Source organism: Anas acuta, chromosome 3 (assembly GCF_963932015.1).
Source record: "Anas acuta chromosome 3, bAnaAcu1.1, whole genome shotgun sequence".
In the NCBI taxonomy this organism is placed as follows: domain Eukaryota; kingdom Metazoa; phylum Chordata; class Aves; order Anseriformes; family Anatidae; genus Anas; species Anas acuta.
Window position 1 is genome coordinate 5,447,891 of NC_088981.1, and position 17,580 is coordinate 5,465,470.

The 17,580-nt window shown below is 41.9% G+C and overlaps 1 long non-coding RNA gene across 2 annotated transcripts in view; it reads right to left on the minus strand.

Moving 5' to 3' along the window:
• The window catches only part of LOC137853242 (uncharacterized), a 28,944-nt gene extending 26,373 nt beyond the window's left edge, over nt 1–2,571 (minus strand). The window contains exon 1 of one of the 2 annotated variants that reach the window (XR_011094347.1): nt 2,013–2,571. This is a non-coding gene — a long non-coding RNA (uncharacterized lncRNA). Of the gene's footprint in view, nt 1–1,092; nt 1,380–2,012 lie in introns of those variants that run through there. The other variant, XR_011094348.1, reaches the window with a different exon arrangement.
• Nucleotides 2,572–17,580: the final 15,009 nt, after the last annotated feature.

Below are 17,580 nucleotides of genomic sequence, written 5' to 3' on the forward strand. Positions count from 1 at the left end.
TTCTCTTTTCCAAGGGGGAAAGTTCAGAGATTTCAGGAAACCTTGCACTGAACTGCTGAACTCCATCCCTTGCTGCTTCCCCACGTGATTTCTTTTTCCTCAGGAGGCACCTTCACAGCAACGGTTTTCATCCCAGGCAGTATTCCTCAACTTAACATCATCACGCTATGAAAAGAGTGCTGTCCCAAGACCTGAGCTGCTACAGCTCACTTTCATAGAGCAGTATATTCCCAGTCCAGCTTTTCCTCTGCTTACAGCTCTCCATAAACACAGCACAAACACACAGCTTACAAACCAGCCTTTCCCTAGGAGCCTAGCACCGTCTTTCCTTAATTTAAAACAAAACAAATAAAAGCAACAAGAGAACCAAGACTACCCCAGCTTTGGTAAATTGATCAGGGCTTCAGGGCTGGCCACGATATTAAAGGTACAAATGCCAGTCCACCTCCTACTAGGGACTACAGCAGATATACTTTCAGAGTTCCCTAACGTAGCTACAAGAAGGAAAGAAAAAAACAAAAGTCTATTAGGATATGTTTTAGGTACTTTTCTGATTCCTAAGAATCAGTTATTTTTAGGATGTTCTTTATTTGAAATTGAAGGAGTTTCTTTACTTAACATCTGCAAAAAATCAAGAACAAATGTGATGAACACTTCAGGGAAAATTAGATAGTGATGAACAAAGTGTTTCCAATCACATGGGACTGGCCAGAAGTAGCCTGTTTTAACACCTAATTAAAGGAGTATCTTCCTTTCCTTACAATGTGAATTATTAGTACAGTATATACAGACAAGACAGAGGGAACTAATGGATTCCTTATTTTTTTGCCTCAACGCCTTATGGTAAGTTGCATCAGAGGTGGCTAATCTCTGCCCTAGGCCTGGGCTGGGCTGCTCACCCAGTCTGCTTCTCTTCTGCACTGCTGTGTCCTGCGGGCCCCTGAGACACCGCCAGCGAGGAATTGTTCAAGCTATTCTGCCTCTTTCTAGGAGGTTCAGTTATGCCTCTCTGCCACGTTCCCATTGCCGGTAGATGAAAGCTGCCTCGCTATAAGTACAAGCGTGTGCTTCGGTCCATGATCAGACACGTACCTGATGACAAGGTGCTCTGCTCTTGTGTGGGGGACAACTTCATTCAGATCACACAAAAAGGAATATAATGGTGTGCTGTGGAGAATTCATGGGTCCTTGCATCGTCAAGAGCAGCAGGGTCCCGGCAGACTGCCCGTAAGTCTCTTCCCAGTCAGGGAACATCAAGAGTAGCCTGATGCAGTCTGCACTTCCCACCCCACCTGACAAAAACAGCACTTTCAGAAAAGGGAACACTTGCAATGTTAAAGGATTACTGTCTGCTGGAAGGTGAAACAGGAAGGCAGAATCACAACAAACATTTAATTACTGTGGTAAAAAACAAGCCTAGCTGGATTGGCCAGAAGTCTTTGCATTGACCTCACCTGGCAGCAAATCAGGCTCATCCCTAGAAGAGTTCCTTGTTTGTCCTTCAGATACCTTATCAGCCTTACAGCATTAGAATTGTATGTTGGGAAACCTGTGATAATATCTTCACCCTAACTTCATCAATGCACAATGCCAGTAAGGAAATGGAGACTGATGAAAGGTGACTTCCTGTACCTTCACTAACTCAGCTCCTCTCTGCAGCATTCTGCCATCTTTCTGGGCAAGAAAAGACCTTCTCCTCTTCAGCTTGCTGCTTGTCCACAAGCAGTTGCTCAAAATAGCTGATCAGGGACTGAAGCAGGACAACAACAGGGGTTATCTGCATGACTTCAGCAATCTATTCCTTTCAGGAGCTGGAGCAATGCAAATATTACCACTGAATATCATCTTCCCAAACCCAAGAAAGGAAAACATTTCAGGGTTTCAGTTTGCACAAACAACCTCTCGTCATCCTGGCAACTTGTTCCATCTGGAACATCCTAACTTCATATATCAGAAAATACAGAATGAGGGAAGACAGGAAACGTCCAGCCACTAAGAGTTCACGAACTAACCTTTAAAAGTTCTTTGCTTCACAATGGAAAGCATTTTCATTTTCACTCCTTTTTGCCATCTCTACCACCATATGCTAGACTATTTTGTCTCTCATTATGCTTTGTATTTGACCTCCTGGTGAAAGCCAGGCAACATCATACAACTAACTGTGAGCACCTGCATTGCTGCAGGTGTGAAGGTAAACACCTAAAAGAGTAGGTCAAGAAGCTGTAGACTTACAGTATGAAGGGCTGTTATGTCCAGAAAAAGCAGTCTACATACATTCTGCTTCACTCTGGAAAAAAAGGAGGCAAATTGTCATTTCAGAGCTGTATGGTCTGCGTTTTCAGCAAACTCGTCCTCTGCTGAAATCTGCCATTTTCGTGCTTTGATCTAGACCAGGGTGAGTGTTCACACATGTGCACTCTGAGTATGTGGAGACATTGTGCTGCCTTCAACAGTATCAACAGGACACACAGTATGCTGGGTATGGCACCTTTGAGTGCTTTCTCTGTTTAACTTTTAAACTGGGCTCATATGAGATTCTCTTTAGCCAGACACCTCATTAAAGCTGATAGATTTACAACCCCCAGCTTACAGTTTCTGTACTGTGGGTGGCCTTAGACTACTTGTGAAATCTCGCATGCCACCATTTTCCAATTGCAGGATAAGAAGAAGAATCCCTCTTGTTTCCCATACACTGTCTTGCAGCTCAGAATAAAGCATTAACATTTCAGAGAGGACCTGCCTATTACACCATGACCCTCCACTGATTGTAACAATGGAACCCCAGCCACAGCTGGCGCTTCTAATAACAGTAAATTAGTGCTGCTGTTGTAAAAACAAATAAATAACGCTAATTGCTGCAAGAAAATTCTATCAACACAGATGATGGGCAGGGCTGTCACAGTCTTTTCTTTGCTAGGTTTCTAGAATTTTGCTTTGACCTTTTACCTTCTAGAAACAGCCATGTTACAGAAACCTCCCTGAAGAATGGTTTCTGTCTCGATGCAAACAGCTGAGAATCCTCTGGAGAGCTGCAAGTGAGATAGATGCACTGTCTGTCAGTGGTGAAGGAGTCAATTCAAACCCATGATTCAAACAAATGCACTTTAAGAGCTTCTAATGTTTATATTGGCTTTGTGTCCACAATGCTATTTTGAGAATGGTCTGCCTAAGGCATTTTTCCCGTTTCCAAACTGAAAGGTACTTTAATGGGGCTGTGCATGCAACGGTTTAGTTCCTGCATTGGGCTCCTTGCCGAGGCTTCCACCTGCCTGTCTCAAGACAGAGTTTTTCAACTGCTCTGCATGGAGCAATATCTGGACTTTATAAAGATTTCTGCAGTGATGGTGTACTGTTGGTATTGAGCACCACACCCACCTTCTGTCCCAAGGCTGAAAATTATCAGAGCTAGACAGAGCAGGGAAGGAGTAAGAAAAAGCAGTATTTAGGCAGCAAATTTTCCAAGCATTCAGGATAGAATGGCTTGCAGATGTATATGCTTAAGTGACATTTACACTCCTGTTGTTTCCTTTAACTTGGTACTCCTCTTACTCTGGGCTTCTTCTGATAAAAATAAAAAATGCAGCTGAGAGCTGTGTTATTCCAGGTGAGAAATAACACCCTCCCCTTCCCTCTCAGTCATACTGAATGCTAAAAAATAAAATAAATTAAAAAAAAATCCCCTTAGCAAAGACAGGTAACTGAACCAAACCGTCAGATATTTATCAGGTAAAATGGGAGCCCAACAGACAGACATCTACAGTTTTTCCTTGCTCTGTAATCTTGGGATACTTTGCTCAACCCACAGATATGTCCAGGTCTTCTCAGGTACCTCCATGTCTGTGAATGCAATGTCCTCTTAAAACCAATTTATGCTTCAATGGTCAAGCTATCTCACATACCTCTGCACTGAATATGAGTGCAGAAGGTTCAGGAGGTGTAGCATACACCTGTGACCTTCGGAGATACAGACTCCAGGTATGATACTCACTTCATACAAATGATTGTCTCAGTAGTGAAATCAGTGAAATGATGTCAATTTACACCAAAGGATCATTTTCCTTGGACTGTATACTCTTTAAAAAAACGGTGCTATTAAATAGATTGCCACAGCTAATGCCCAAGACTAAGCAATAAAAAGTAGCATCTTATATTTGTGATAGCAGAGAAAAAGAAGAACAATGAATCTCCCTCTTGAATTGTTGAATATTTTGTTTTGGGTAGTTTTCTGGATGTTATGACACTGTGACACTGCAGCAAATATGTGTCACATCCTTCTGACAGCGAGTCAAGCTTTAGGGACTGGCAATCCAGGTAGCAATAGGTAACTACTGGCAGCTAACACCAGAGTTCAGTGCTGTTTTCTTCTACCTGTGCAGCAAGGAGGGTAAGGGGGAAACATATCCACCACTTTCAGCTTCCTGTGTACCAGTGATTCCATTCTACACAAATAGCTCATATGTGAGTGGTGACAATTAACACAGGTGAAAAAGCTACAGTTGATCTAAGGGAAATAATAATGCCATTTTCTCTATAAAGAATCAAGATATTAAGTGGCCACTCAAAGTCCAGTCCAACAGCCATCCAAATCAAGGGATACACAGATTTTTGCAGGCTTTGCAAAACGCTTGCCATTTGTAACATCTCCACAGAAAATTTCTATGAAATTTGCCCGATGGCCTCTTCCCAGATGGCAAGGACATTTTGGCATCCCATTCTGCAACATCTCTATTTTTGATTTTCTGTCTTGGAAATTGGTTTTGTGGTTCAACCACACTTTTTTTTCTTTTTTTTTTTTTTTTCCCTAACTTCCTATGATTTACATCCTATCTGAGCTTGGCTAGAGCAAAGAGGCATGCTGCATGACACATCATTGAGAGAAAACCTGCCCAAACAAGGAGTCTGTATAGACACATCTGTGTAAGGTTATGTGTTCGTGTCACAAACAAGCCAAAATGTGATCATGACCTGTAAAGCCATTCACAGCTGAGGAGGTTGATCTGACTTTTCGTCAGACTTGTTCAAACTCCATAGCACAATGTGTGGACCTGACTTACACAGTGCTGGTGAGGCAAGAATGCTGCCCTCTGAACCCAGTAGACTTAACTGGAACTCTCCAAACTTGCTTTGTATATGCGTTTTTGTTCAGATACCATTGCAAATGCTTCAGGGAAAGCAATAATTTCCTAGGAACCAAGTTGGTTAAATCATTCTTGTAAAGAATTTGCATAGCTATGGAAGTAACATCTGGAGCTAAAGATCAAACAGGATTCAATGCAGATCAGTATTTCTGAACAGGAGTAAACTGCTACAGGTATTACCCAGGACACAACTGTGTTAAACAATGGAAACCAGCAACACTTGGATTCATTTTACAAATACCAACTGCTATTCTTCAGCAAAGCTTCCTTCTTTTTTTTTTTTTTTTTTTTTTTTTAAAAAAAAAAAACTGTCATTCACTATGGGACTGAATGGAAATGATCAAACTGAAGTTACTAGAAATACTTCTGTCCATACTGTTTTGGGCCCTACTGGAGCAGCTTGAAGCACATGTTTATATGTACTTCCATTAAGTTTATTTTCTTAGGGTGAAGGAAAATAATAACTTCTTGGAGCAAGGGATGGAGAAAATTAGCCTTCCACAGAAGCCACAACTGAGAAAAAATTGATAACCATGCAGAATAAGGGGTATTATGGTATTTGAAAGTTTCCCTAAAGACTTATCTTCCTACAGAAATTGCCTGTACCTTAAATATTTAAACCTAGTTGCCTTCATTCAAGCATTCTGAAATAACTGATTTCAACAGAGGTATTTTGATGTTTTAGCAGCATACTGGGAAACCAGGTCCAAGGTATTTTAGGCAGAAGCCTAAATAATCTTATTTCCAACGTCTCAAGATAAAACAGAGCAACTGATCATTTTCCACTCTTGCTTCATGCACATGTGAAATTAGGAGGTTCACCCAATCACATTTCAAAGGTACATAACCACTCTCCATATAGGTTAAATATGGAGCCAAGACTGCAAACATACCAAAATAAAGGAAGTTGAAGGGATGGAGGTAGGTTATCTCTATCACCTTGACCATTACCAATAATTTCATCACCTCCATACAGAAAATAATAACAAATTAGAAAAAAATAATCAAATGAATTCTTTTTTCCATTGAAAAATGACAAGTAAATCTTATTATTCTGCAGGAAAGAACTGATTTCCACAGAATTCTTGTCAGAAAAAAATCACACCTAAATATTTTTTTAGAGGTCAACATCCATTTCAATGAATAAATGAATCCCTACTATTCCTGAAGGAATCCCTACTACTGCTGAAGGTGAGTAGTGCCAGGTGACTTAGGGCATCTGCATCTCTAAAACCTGCTGGTTTTGCCAGACTTCATCACTCATAAAGCAGTGCAATAGCAGAGCAAATTTTGCAGTTTAATGCAGATGCCACACAGGTCCTGGGGGAGATGATAAACCAGGAAAATCCTGGAACTAACTGTAGGTCCTACAGGACACCACCACTGAACAGATGCAGAGATTTATTTCTATTTTAGCTAAATCCCATTTTCTGATGGGAGCATACTTGGTCTGCATTGTCTTGCTGACCTCATTTATTGTTCAAGAACAAAGCTACAGGAGGAATCACATTCATCTCTTTTATGACATCAGAAAAAAAAGCCAAAGCACTGTCAGTGTGGTTTCTTTTCATGCATTTAAGAAAAGCTTCTGTATAGTCAATGAAGTCACAAGTCTTGATCTGTGCACAGCTCATGATAATACAATTACACACTAGCAACATCATTTTTATCCAGTGCTACGGTCAAAGGTGGAAATAACTGACATGAAAAATGCACCAACCAAATCAAGCTCATGACTTGAAAAGCAAAATAACAAGCTAAAAGCTCTGAAACCACTGCTCTCCAGGACTTAACTTGGAGCAAGTGCAAGGACAGACTGGTTTGGACCAAACTGTTTCACTCTGCTGAGTAGTTATTTCTCATGAAAACCCTTCAGAACTTTTCAACTCAGAAATCTTCCACTATATTTTCTTTTAATTCAGACTTGGAACTGCAAGAAGCATCAACTTGTCAGGATTTCTTCAGGATGGAAATTCTGAGGAAAGCTGCTCAGCTCTTTTGGCCAATTGCCATGAAAGATAAATGATTGTTTAAACAGATGTGTGCCAGGGCTTCCTCTGTCCATTAGAAACACGCTAACAACCATGGGTGCCTTGGCTGAGATCAGCTTGAGGCTCGTCCTCCCCCAGGACACCTCCACAAAGCACCTGTGTGACTTCTGCTGGACAGCTCCAAGGGGCCAGTGAGAACAGAGGCAAAAATGGCACAGGCGGTAACTCTGGAACGCTTGCTGCTTACCTCCATCAGCCTTCTCCCTGCGACAGCCAGTTTCATTATTGCTAAGTATGACACCATTAAAGAATTTCCTCTGTTCATGTTAGTTCCTATAATAGCTGTTCAGCTTCTATCATGTCAAGCTGAATTCTGCACACAGGCTTGACAAAGTCCAGGTTATTTCTATGTGTCTTAGGTCACAGCCTTTGCATTTTGTTCATTTATTTTATAGCAAACAATATGCTTTCTCAGTTATTTGCCAACAATTGCACAAGTTGCTTTTCTGTACTCTTCTGCCCCAAACATCCTGAGCACTCATCACGTATTTCTGAGAGATCTGCTCCCTGAATGGCCTGTAACACACCATGCAAAGTTTTCCTTTGTTGAAAAATGACCACATAAATGGGCAGCACAGGCAAGGTTCAGCCAGTTCATACTGTACATCCCTAAAGGACATAACCAGATGCTTTTTCACTGGGACTCTAAGTGAGGCAGAACTCAGTGAATGAGGCCCATTCACAGACAGAGAATCTATACACAGCAGACCATGCATTTGTCAAGGCTACCTCTACTTTGCATTGTGTATGAGCTACATGGTTTTGCAGAGGTCTGCAATCAGAATATGCAATTCAACTGTCTAAAAAAAACAAAGCAGGAAAAGGATACTACAATCACTTGAACTTTTGCTGTGGTTCAGCTCCAGAAACCACTGTGCTCAAATTTACCTTCTCCAGTGTATTTACTGGCCACCTGATCACCACGCAACATCACCTCCAGTTGAGAGAAAGACCATTTCTGTTTACACAGGGCATAGAGAAAAAGTCTAGGAAAACACACGTGTGTCCAAAACTGGACATTGAGAAAGGAATTTCTCTACTTCAGCTTCTCCTAAATGAAGCTACCCTCCTACAGCAGTCAGCTGCCTGCCTTCTTTTCTTTGCTGGGGGCCTTTCTTAGACCCTTCCCTCTTCCACATGATTCTTCTTTCCACTGTTGACAGAACCTTTTCCAAAGTAGTTTTTCAGTTCTGAAGCAAGCAATTGAGTTTATTTGTTTGATAGCACCCTACAAACACACACACATACAAACATCGAATAGTCCATGTTCATTCCTTCCTCAAATTCTCCTTCAAAGTACCCCAGGCAGGACATCACCACTGTGCTTTTCTAGACCACAAAGGGCACAATAAAAAAAAAAAAAAAAAAAAGTGTGAGAGAAAGCTGAGGTTCCACTTGCAAAACAGGATGAAAGCACAGGAGGAGCAAAGCATGGCACTACTTGTATGAGTCTAGATAACACAACAAGCATTAGAATCACTCTTCTCCTTTGTGCCACATCTCTACATTCACAGCCCAGTCATCTCTCTCCAAGGGCAGGGCTTCAACACAGCTGCTAGTTCTGTCCTGAGGCCAAGGCCTTCTTCTGGCAGTCTTCTGGCAGAGCAGCTCTAGATGTATCTGATTTGGGCATTCCCAAAATAATGTCATCTCATCTTGGCCTCTGCTCCTGCAGATGGCCACCGCCCCAGCACAAAGACTGCTGTTTCTGAGTAATTCACAAGACATCCTGGTATCATCGTATCTCGTAGTCAGCACTAACAGCCTTAAATTCAGGTCATTTCAGTATCCAGCCTGGAACCTGAGTTGCCACTAGTGACTGACCCAACTTCAGAAACAACGTCTGGTCTCTGGTATAAGTCCTAGGACTGTTTTTTCAGAGGATTATTTCTCTTACACTCCCACTTGCATGCTGAGAACCTAACTTTCCTTCCTATCAAAATCTGGGCTGGGCTCATAGCCTTCCAAATAAACCATTTCCATGCTTCCATTAATCATTTATTTTTCATCTCCACTATAAAGATTACCCCTCCCTGGTAATCTGAGTCTGGATGACATGGAAATTTGGAAGAGATTTAATTTCATTTTTGCTCAGCAAGTGTCCTGTCCATGGCTGGTGGCAAGATGGGTGAGTTTTTCCAAGGTGAAAGTTGCTACATAGTCTTTTACTTATTTCAAGTGTGCATACACTCTGATTAAAACCAGCCATTTTCCTAGTCAGAAAGCTACTGAGAGTTTATGTTCCAATCCCAGATGTCCAGGACATTTCCACAGAGCACGCATTGCAGGAGGACGATCTGCTGGCATAACTAGTGACACCGATCACATTTCACTATTTTTTCTAGATATTCTTGCTGACCTAAATAGCTCCAAGCCAAAGATTTTACACGAAAAATGCAGAATATACTTCACATAACCCTGTGAAAACATGCTCTCATCCCACAGAAGAATAATGCTTCCCAAAATGCCTCACCCTTACCAGGTGTTGCCAGTCTTGGAGCAAATGCTGCCAAATCCACAAAAGGACAGAATTTTGACATTTCATTTCATTTCATTTCTTTCCTTTTCTGTTCTTTTCTTGGAAGCCACTACTGTTTTGTGCATTGTATTTTCCCTCTTAGTTGTTGTATAAATACAGTGGATGGCATCAAGACTGGTATCTCATGTTCTGTGTCCAGGCCCATTTAAGTGAGACAGAAGTTCAGCTCTGCACCTAGGAAGACACCGGGGCTGGCAAGAAGTTCACAGCTGTTTTGATCTCTGGCGTTTTTCTAAAAATGATCTCTGCCATTTTTCATGCAGGTGGTATGCAGAGAGGGAAGGGGAGGAAATGTGTGGGGAGGTTGTAGGCTGTATTTTCATTTTTCCTTCAGTCAAACCTAGATGTTCAGTTCAGTTGTACTCCAAGGCTTCACTGTACTCAGTTGCCATGACTCCATATTCCCTTCCTATGCAACAGACCAGACACACTATTTCCCAGCTCTGGAAAACAAAAAATTAGTTGGTAAGACATGAATTCTTTGCCTTCTCTCTTCTCAGTTCCTTTTCAAGTGCTGATACATTTTCAGCATCACTTCTGCCAGTACTACCACTCCTCTGTATAGGTTATCCTCTGCTAAGCAGTGATACATTTACTGGGAGTCTCTGGAAAATGTCCATAATTCCTGCAACAACTTATTAAACTCATGCAAACCTCTGCAAATGATTGCAATGTTAAGTTTTCTTACACACATTGTTCCCCGTAAAATGCAAATGGTTTACTACCTGCAATTCCTTACTCTAGCAGATTTTACTTCAGCCTAGAAGTGTGAGCTTTCTCTTCTATCCAGGTTTTGTGAGATCAAGCACAGAATCTGGATCTTGTGACCATGTTCTCTGGTGTGGTACAAGTCCATGCTGTGTTCATAGCTGAGCTCAGACCTGTTGGTGCCATCCACAACCACTCTGCATGCTGACAAGATCCAGCCACTAGTGCTTACTGACTGTTGAATTCTGTCACAGCTTCATATTGTTTGCAAAGGCCCAGTTATTTGGACTGAGCAAATATTGCTCCCTCTTCAAAAGACAAACATGTATTTTGTTTCATGTTCGAAACAAAAACCTTTCCATTTCCTTTTTTTTTTTTTTTTTTTTTTTTTTTTTTTCCCAGGATTTTGCTATCTGGCTCTTATGAGCCAGAATATTCAGATACTTTGCTTTCATTATTTTGCATTGTCATCACAAAGAAGAAATACCCTTCAGAAGTGTCTGGCTCTTCCACCAAGCCCTACATTGTTATTGCTGATGTGTGTGCTGCGCTAAGGGGTAATGAGGAAGCCTATTGCTGGTGCTCCCATTGCAGTTGGAAATACTAATGTTTTGGGCAGCTTCCAGTTCCCCTTCTGCCAGCAATTGTCTTTGAATTCTTCCATTATTAACACCACAATCTAAACTGTCCCACAGCCTATCCCTCTAGGACATTTCTAAAAGAAAAATATCCAGCTCATCTTTTTTAGCTCCACCACAGTCATAGGCACAGGACCAAAATGTCCAGAGCAGAACTCACTGCAGAGAGCAAGTACCCCTCTACATCAACACACACAACTCCCTGACTCCTGGCAGACTGATTCTTCATAATCTTCACATTCCTAGGTCCAGATCTGGGCTGCATCTGCTCCTTGCTAGTCCCTGGTGGCCTTCCCTTGCCCACTCCAACAAGGGGCTGATCAGGTAGCCACAAGGCCACTGCTGCCATCAGCACAGAAGGCACAAGCCCTCCAGGCCCAGTAGAGCCTGGCACAATCAAGCACAATGACACTGTCTGCAAACAAAATACCTTCTCACCCCCTCCCTAGCTTCCTTTGTCTTCTCTCAGGGCAATCCAGATGCAGCCACAGCCATTGCACGGCTCCTCATGAGCCAGTTACCAACTCAACGTGGTGCTTCGGTGCTAAATCCCCATCCATGCCAAGACTGCATGAGCAGACTGTTCCACAAGCATGAGCTCTGCAACCCACACCCCACTACAACATTTCAGCTTCAGCCACAGCCAGAGGTCACAAGCCATTGTACACAACCAGCTTCCCCAGGGATCCATCTCTTTCCTGGAATCACTGTCAGAGCATCTCTTCGGTTAGGTCACGCCAGTTCAGAATGGCCAGCCTGAACAGGAGGGCATAATTTCATGCAGACTAGAGAGAAGACGAAGGGATGCTTCAGGGGATGGTTGGTCCTTCTCATGACCGCTTGGCATGTTGCCGGGCTCCAGCATCATGTCACAGCTACGTGGTCAGGGCAGTGTCTGCTCCTGGCTGGGCCACGCACACATAATGGGGAGATGAAGTGGCCAGCTCATCAGAGAACCACTTAGCTACTGTCACCATTTGCTCAGAGAGAACAAAGCACACTCCTGCTAGCTCCTGTCTTTAAAAGATTTGTTAATCCATTTGCTAACACTTGAGCTACGCTGCCAGCAGCATCTCCACCTGCTGCATCCATGCCATCTCCTCCTGGGAGCCAGCTGTTGCCACCAGGCAGACACATCTTGTTGCATTTGTTGCTGCTCTGTCAGCTGTCTGCTTGCACAGGTATTACATACAGGCCTGATGATGACTTCTATCCTTATTCTCAGCAGTTCAAAAGCCAAAGTTTGTGGGACGTTTACTGTTCATCCCTGGAAGGCTGCCGCCTGCATTATCCAAATCAGTTGTAAAATGTCTCCTCTCCCAAAGTGCAGAGGTGGCGTACAAATCTGCTCAAAACATCTTCCAAACCTTGTGAATTAGTCTGGTCTCTGAGCAACCCCATCAAACTCTGAAGCGAACCCCACTTTGAGGCTGCCCTGTTTTGAGCAAGAAGTTAGACCGATGCCATTCTCCTGCAGCCAACGTTATTCTGTGGTCTAGACAAGTGAAGGGTAAGTTGTAACACTCATCTCTGTTTTCACATCCAAGCAAATAAGCCCATTCCAGAGTTATCAACAGGCCAAACATAAACACCAGGTTGGAAAAGACAATGGCGTTTTAACGTTGTGGGTCACTGTGCAGCTTCTACACGATATTGCTACCTACACTGGGACAACTAGGTACAAACTCATCTGCCTGTGCTCCAAGAGCTGTGACCATGCAAATACTCTTAGCGCTTAGGCAGAACTGCATCTCCTGTTGTTACAGTACAACACAAATAGCATGAGCCTATTGATGTACCTTTAGATTCCTACCTTCCTTAGACATTATGAAAAGAATATTAGTTTCTTCTCTTTTGCCTCAGTCATTCCATCTGTAAAAGGGGAATAATGGCAGGAAGATAGAACTTTTTTGATATTGATACACGACTTCCATTTCTCTATTTACTAGTGTGTAGATTTGAATGAATATGAATGTGAATGTGAATATTAATATTTAATTGAAATTATTCCTTTGGGATACATGGTATTTAATGCTGACCTTTTTGCCTATTATTTTAACAGGAGTTTGAATCTCCAATAATCATTTAGCTCTGGAAATGTATATACATATTTCTTTCATTTAAACATTGTCCAAAGTGTAACTTGGTGCTGGTTTTGCTCAAAATTGAGTATGGAAATTAGAAACTGATTGAAACTGACTTTTATCCTGAAAGCTGTTCTTGCCTGATAAAAAACAGCATTTCCAAATGGTAATATTTTCCTAAAAAAAAAAAAAAAAATCCTGCCTGGTCCTTTTGTTAAGGACTAGGCGTTTTCACAGAATCACAGAATGGTTAAGATTAGGAGAGACCTCTGGAGACCACCTGGTCCAGCCCCCGGCCCAAGCAGGGATATGTAGAGCAGGTTGCCCAGGACTATGTCCAGGGCAACTTTTCTAATTTCTCATTAGCATTGGGATTGATATAAAGACAACAGGCTTGAGCCCTCTCTACTCTGTGTCAGCCTAAAGCCCACTGAAGATAATGCCATTAGAAGGCTATCTGCCTGAGGACTAATCAGATTCACTTTAAGCAGTAACTTTTGCATGCCAGCAATATGTTGGGATAGTAAAGGAGTCTGAATGTTAAGTGTTGTTCAAAGACATCTGAACCTTATGTGATGCACAGAGCAGATGTGAAGGAACTCCATTTACAGCGGTAGATATACATCATGCTTTATACTAATGTACCTGGGAAGAGAAGCTTTCATTGCTACTGTGCCTACGAATAATAAACCTTCTCAAAAGTCTGTGGTAAGCCTGTACAGAATTTCATTTGGTGTTTTCCTTAATTACATTGCTACCAGTTGATACTACTTCATCAGAGTCTAAATATCGAAGTAAGTCACTGTCTTGTAAATGGGGTAAAAAGCCATATTTAACAGAATCAGTGTTTGATCCTCCGTGTCTCACGTTCCTCTCCGTTCTCCGCAGAGAACTAAGAGACTTCAATGTATTTTCATTTGGATAAGGAATATAAGCTAAAGCCCAGAGTTATTTGTGTATGGAATTCTCCCCATAATTTTTTGTTTGCTTTTAAACAGTTGTTATACATGGAAGCCATCTGACTGATTAAAATTTACTTTCCAACAGCAAATATTTTTTTAAAATCTTGTTCATGTAACCCTGTTTGCTAGATGAAGAGTAAGATGAAACAAAAAAAAATCTCATGAGAGGCCAAGGAGAAAGGCACAAATGGAATGAGATATAAAAGTCCACTAACATGTTAAAAATGTACCAGAGAATGCAATAGAACATGTCTGAGGTCACTTGAAGATTATTTGAATGGAAATATTTTCCCTGAATTATTATGTGATAACTTTCTTGATTACAGTACACAAAGCTCAAAGTTAGGATTCGGAATATTGTTACCACATAGGCAAAACATTTCCATGCCTTGCAGCAGCCATTTGGTTTTTCAAATGAGCACAAAGCAACTACCAATTCAACTGGAACAGTGCGACTGACACTACAACCAGAAAAGAGATGTAGGCAATTAACTTGCGTTTGACCTTGTCGGAGAATATCAGCACTCCAAGTGTGTAATAACACAAGTACAATTTTGGACAGGTCAGACAGAAGCTTTACTAGCTATGATCCTAGTGTGGGAATGCTCCGGCAGCATCCCCTCTCTGCCCCCTGTCTTCTCTACCCAGTGGCTGCAGAGACCCGACTCACAAACAACTTCAAAGATATCAAACAGGTAAGGAAAATCATTCTAATGCTTACAAAGCTAGGTGTGCATTCTTGGGAAGAAGGGACTCCAGACAACCATTTATGTGTTAGCAAAGCCCAGTACCCCTTCCTAGGAGGGATGGACTCCTTAAGGATCTGAACTGCCAGAGCTGACACTGCGGTGGGGCCTGTAGGAGCAGCACACCCAGCATTTTCCTAGCTCAGAAGTGGGAGACAGAAACAAGCAGCCTGCTAGCTTCTGGTCAAAAGGAATGTTTCTTTTGGTAGGATAAACTTCTTGGTCATACCTCTCAAACCTTAAATATTAATAATTTTTCCAGCAGAACCTAAAATTCACGTCTTTCAAAATTCACGGACAGATGACAGCTAATTCTGTAGGTTTATAAAACTGTTACCATCTTCTCTGCATGCTTAAATATTTGTCACCAGCTATAAACAGTCATGACTGACTCACAAGTCATCTTGTTCACAGCTAACACCAGGACACACAGTGCGCTATTTCTTCTCATAAAAAGCAACCGGAGGGCCCTAGGAGCCACACCTGAAACAGGAATATCAAAGAAACGAGCACAGGTGGCTGAAGACTAGCAAGACCTAAGATATTCTCCTAATTTAGGAAAAGCTGATTATTCATATCATCAGAGCTGCCTCCCTCAGGAAGACAATTTCTGAAGTATTGTCCAACATCAGGCAGTTACTGGTTTAAACTTCTACGATTTTCCTGTGCTCTGATTTCCCTTTCCCACCATGAGGACTTATGTCAACAGATGTGCATGAAAAAAGATGTAAGGAGAGAAAACTTGAGTTGGTTGAGAGTTGAGAGTTGGTTGCCTTCACTCCGCTAGTTTGTGCAGCAAAGCTACACCTGCAAATTGCTGTCTCACAGCAGCTGTGGATCTGATTCGCACTACTCCCATTTCTATGACTGCCTGACTTACAAGTGACAGAGCAAGTATCACAGGCATCAGCAACAAAGCTGCATACATCAGAAACACTCAGGGGAGGATTTCTGCTCTAGAGGAGCAATTCTTGTAGTTCTGCAGCCATACCATCGCTAATGAAAAGTCACGAGGTCAGATGCCTCCTCAGTTGACATCAGTGGATTAGCATGGTTGTCACAGGGGGAAAATGTGACTCAGGATCTCCCCAAGAAATAGCTACATCTCAATGAGAATGAGCAGCTGCTAGTTTGGCCTTTGGTCTCAGTTTTATTGCCAAGCATATAAAAAGAAATGTTCCAATTTTTTATTCCTTCTTTCCCACAGCAGCTGACTCAAGTAACTTCCTTCCACCACCACCCCTTTTTTGCTAGATAGCCCCTAAAGCTCTACATAGACAATAGTCCAATCTACAAAGTGGCATCTAAATACTGAAGACCAGGGCATCTCATGCAGTAAGCCCAGACTTAGCGTATTGCATTTTCACAGGAAGAGCTAAGTATAAAGTAGACAGTGCAAGACAACAGCTGCGCTAATGAAATCTTTAGCTACAACAGATGTAGCCCACAAACTGTAAAGGAGAGACACACTTGCATCTTATTTCTATTCTTCTTTTCTTTGTTATCTGTACCCTGCTTTTTATTGTTTAAATGAAATTTCTGAATCATCAGGAGATTTTTGTGGTCATATAATGGCTGCAGCCCATTCCTACCACCCTTGAATTTCACTGCAGGCATCTGGCATGAGCAGCAGAACTCTGGAGGGAGTCTTCTGGGTTTAAGACCACCAAAGAGAAACAATTACAGCTTGAGGAGAGTGAAAAGGAAAAATTCTTGGTGGACATTTGTGAACTCTTTTTTTTTTCTCTGTATGTAAACCAGTTTCAAACCTATTTAAGTAAAGAAGGTTGCAAAGTTCAGTTCCACTAAGACATCTTTTCCCTGATTCCATTCAAGACAGACAGCAACACTGAGAAAAGACCAAAGATAGCAACAGGCGGTATGTGATAACAGCGTTTCTACAGTCAGCAAGGATAATTCCCATTAACTTTTTGGAAAAATTGCACTGAGACTAGCATAAATGGCCAATGAGGCAGAAGAAGCATGGACTGTTTATTTCAGAGTCCTCATAATCTTTGTTGCAATCTTGACCCCCCAGGCCACAGCTTTACTGCTGAGGCTGCAGGACCTGGACTCGGCCGCCCTGATGTCTCTGCAGCTCATCTGCATTGCTGCTAATGTAATTCAGACCATGGACTGGACCGTGGGGCCTCTTTTGCCAAGGTCTTTCACCACATGAAGTAATTTACACTTCTGTGGCTTTTAGCTGGTTTCCGAAGGAAATGAGGCTTATGAGAGCATGTTGCATTTGTGGGCGTGGGTGTTTCCCCCCCACCAGGAACTTCTGAGCCCACTATCCAATTTCAGTTGAATTAGACACAAATACAGAACTGGTTATGAGTAAGTTACCATGGATAGAGATGGACAGGTTTCCTTGTGGGGACTTCCTTAGTGACAATGAGGAAAGGCTTAGATGGAAGGAGAGGAGAAGAGGCAAAAACTTCAGGCAGTATCATATCAGTCTTGAAAGGAGTATCTCACCACAGAAATGTTGCTGCCCAAAGGACAGTAGGCACATTTCAGAGAGAGAAGCATGCCAGAAGGAAGCGCAAATCAGAGCAAGGTGGTTAGAAACTGTTCATGAAAATTTTTTTAGAAGATGGTCAGAAAATTTTTGACAGAACTTTTCTACATGAAAGAATAGAGCTTTGTTAAAATGTTCCATGGAAAAAGATTTTCACAGTAATGTTCCTAACATGCAGGAAAGCTTTCTA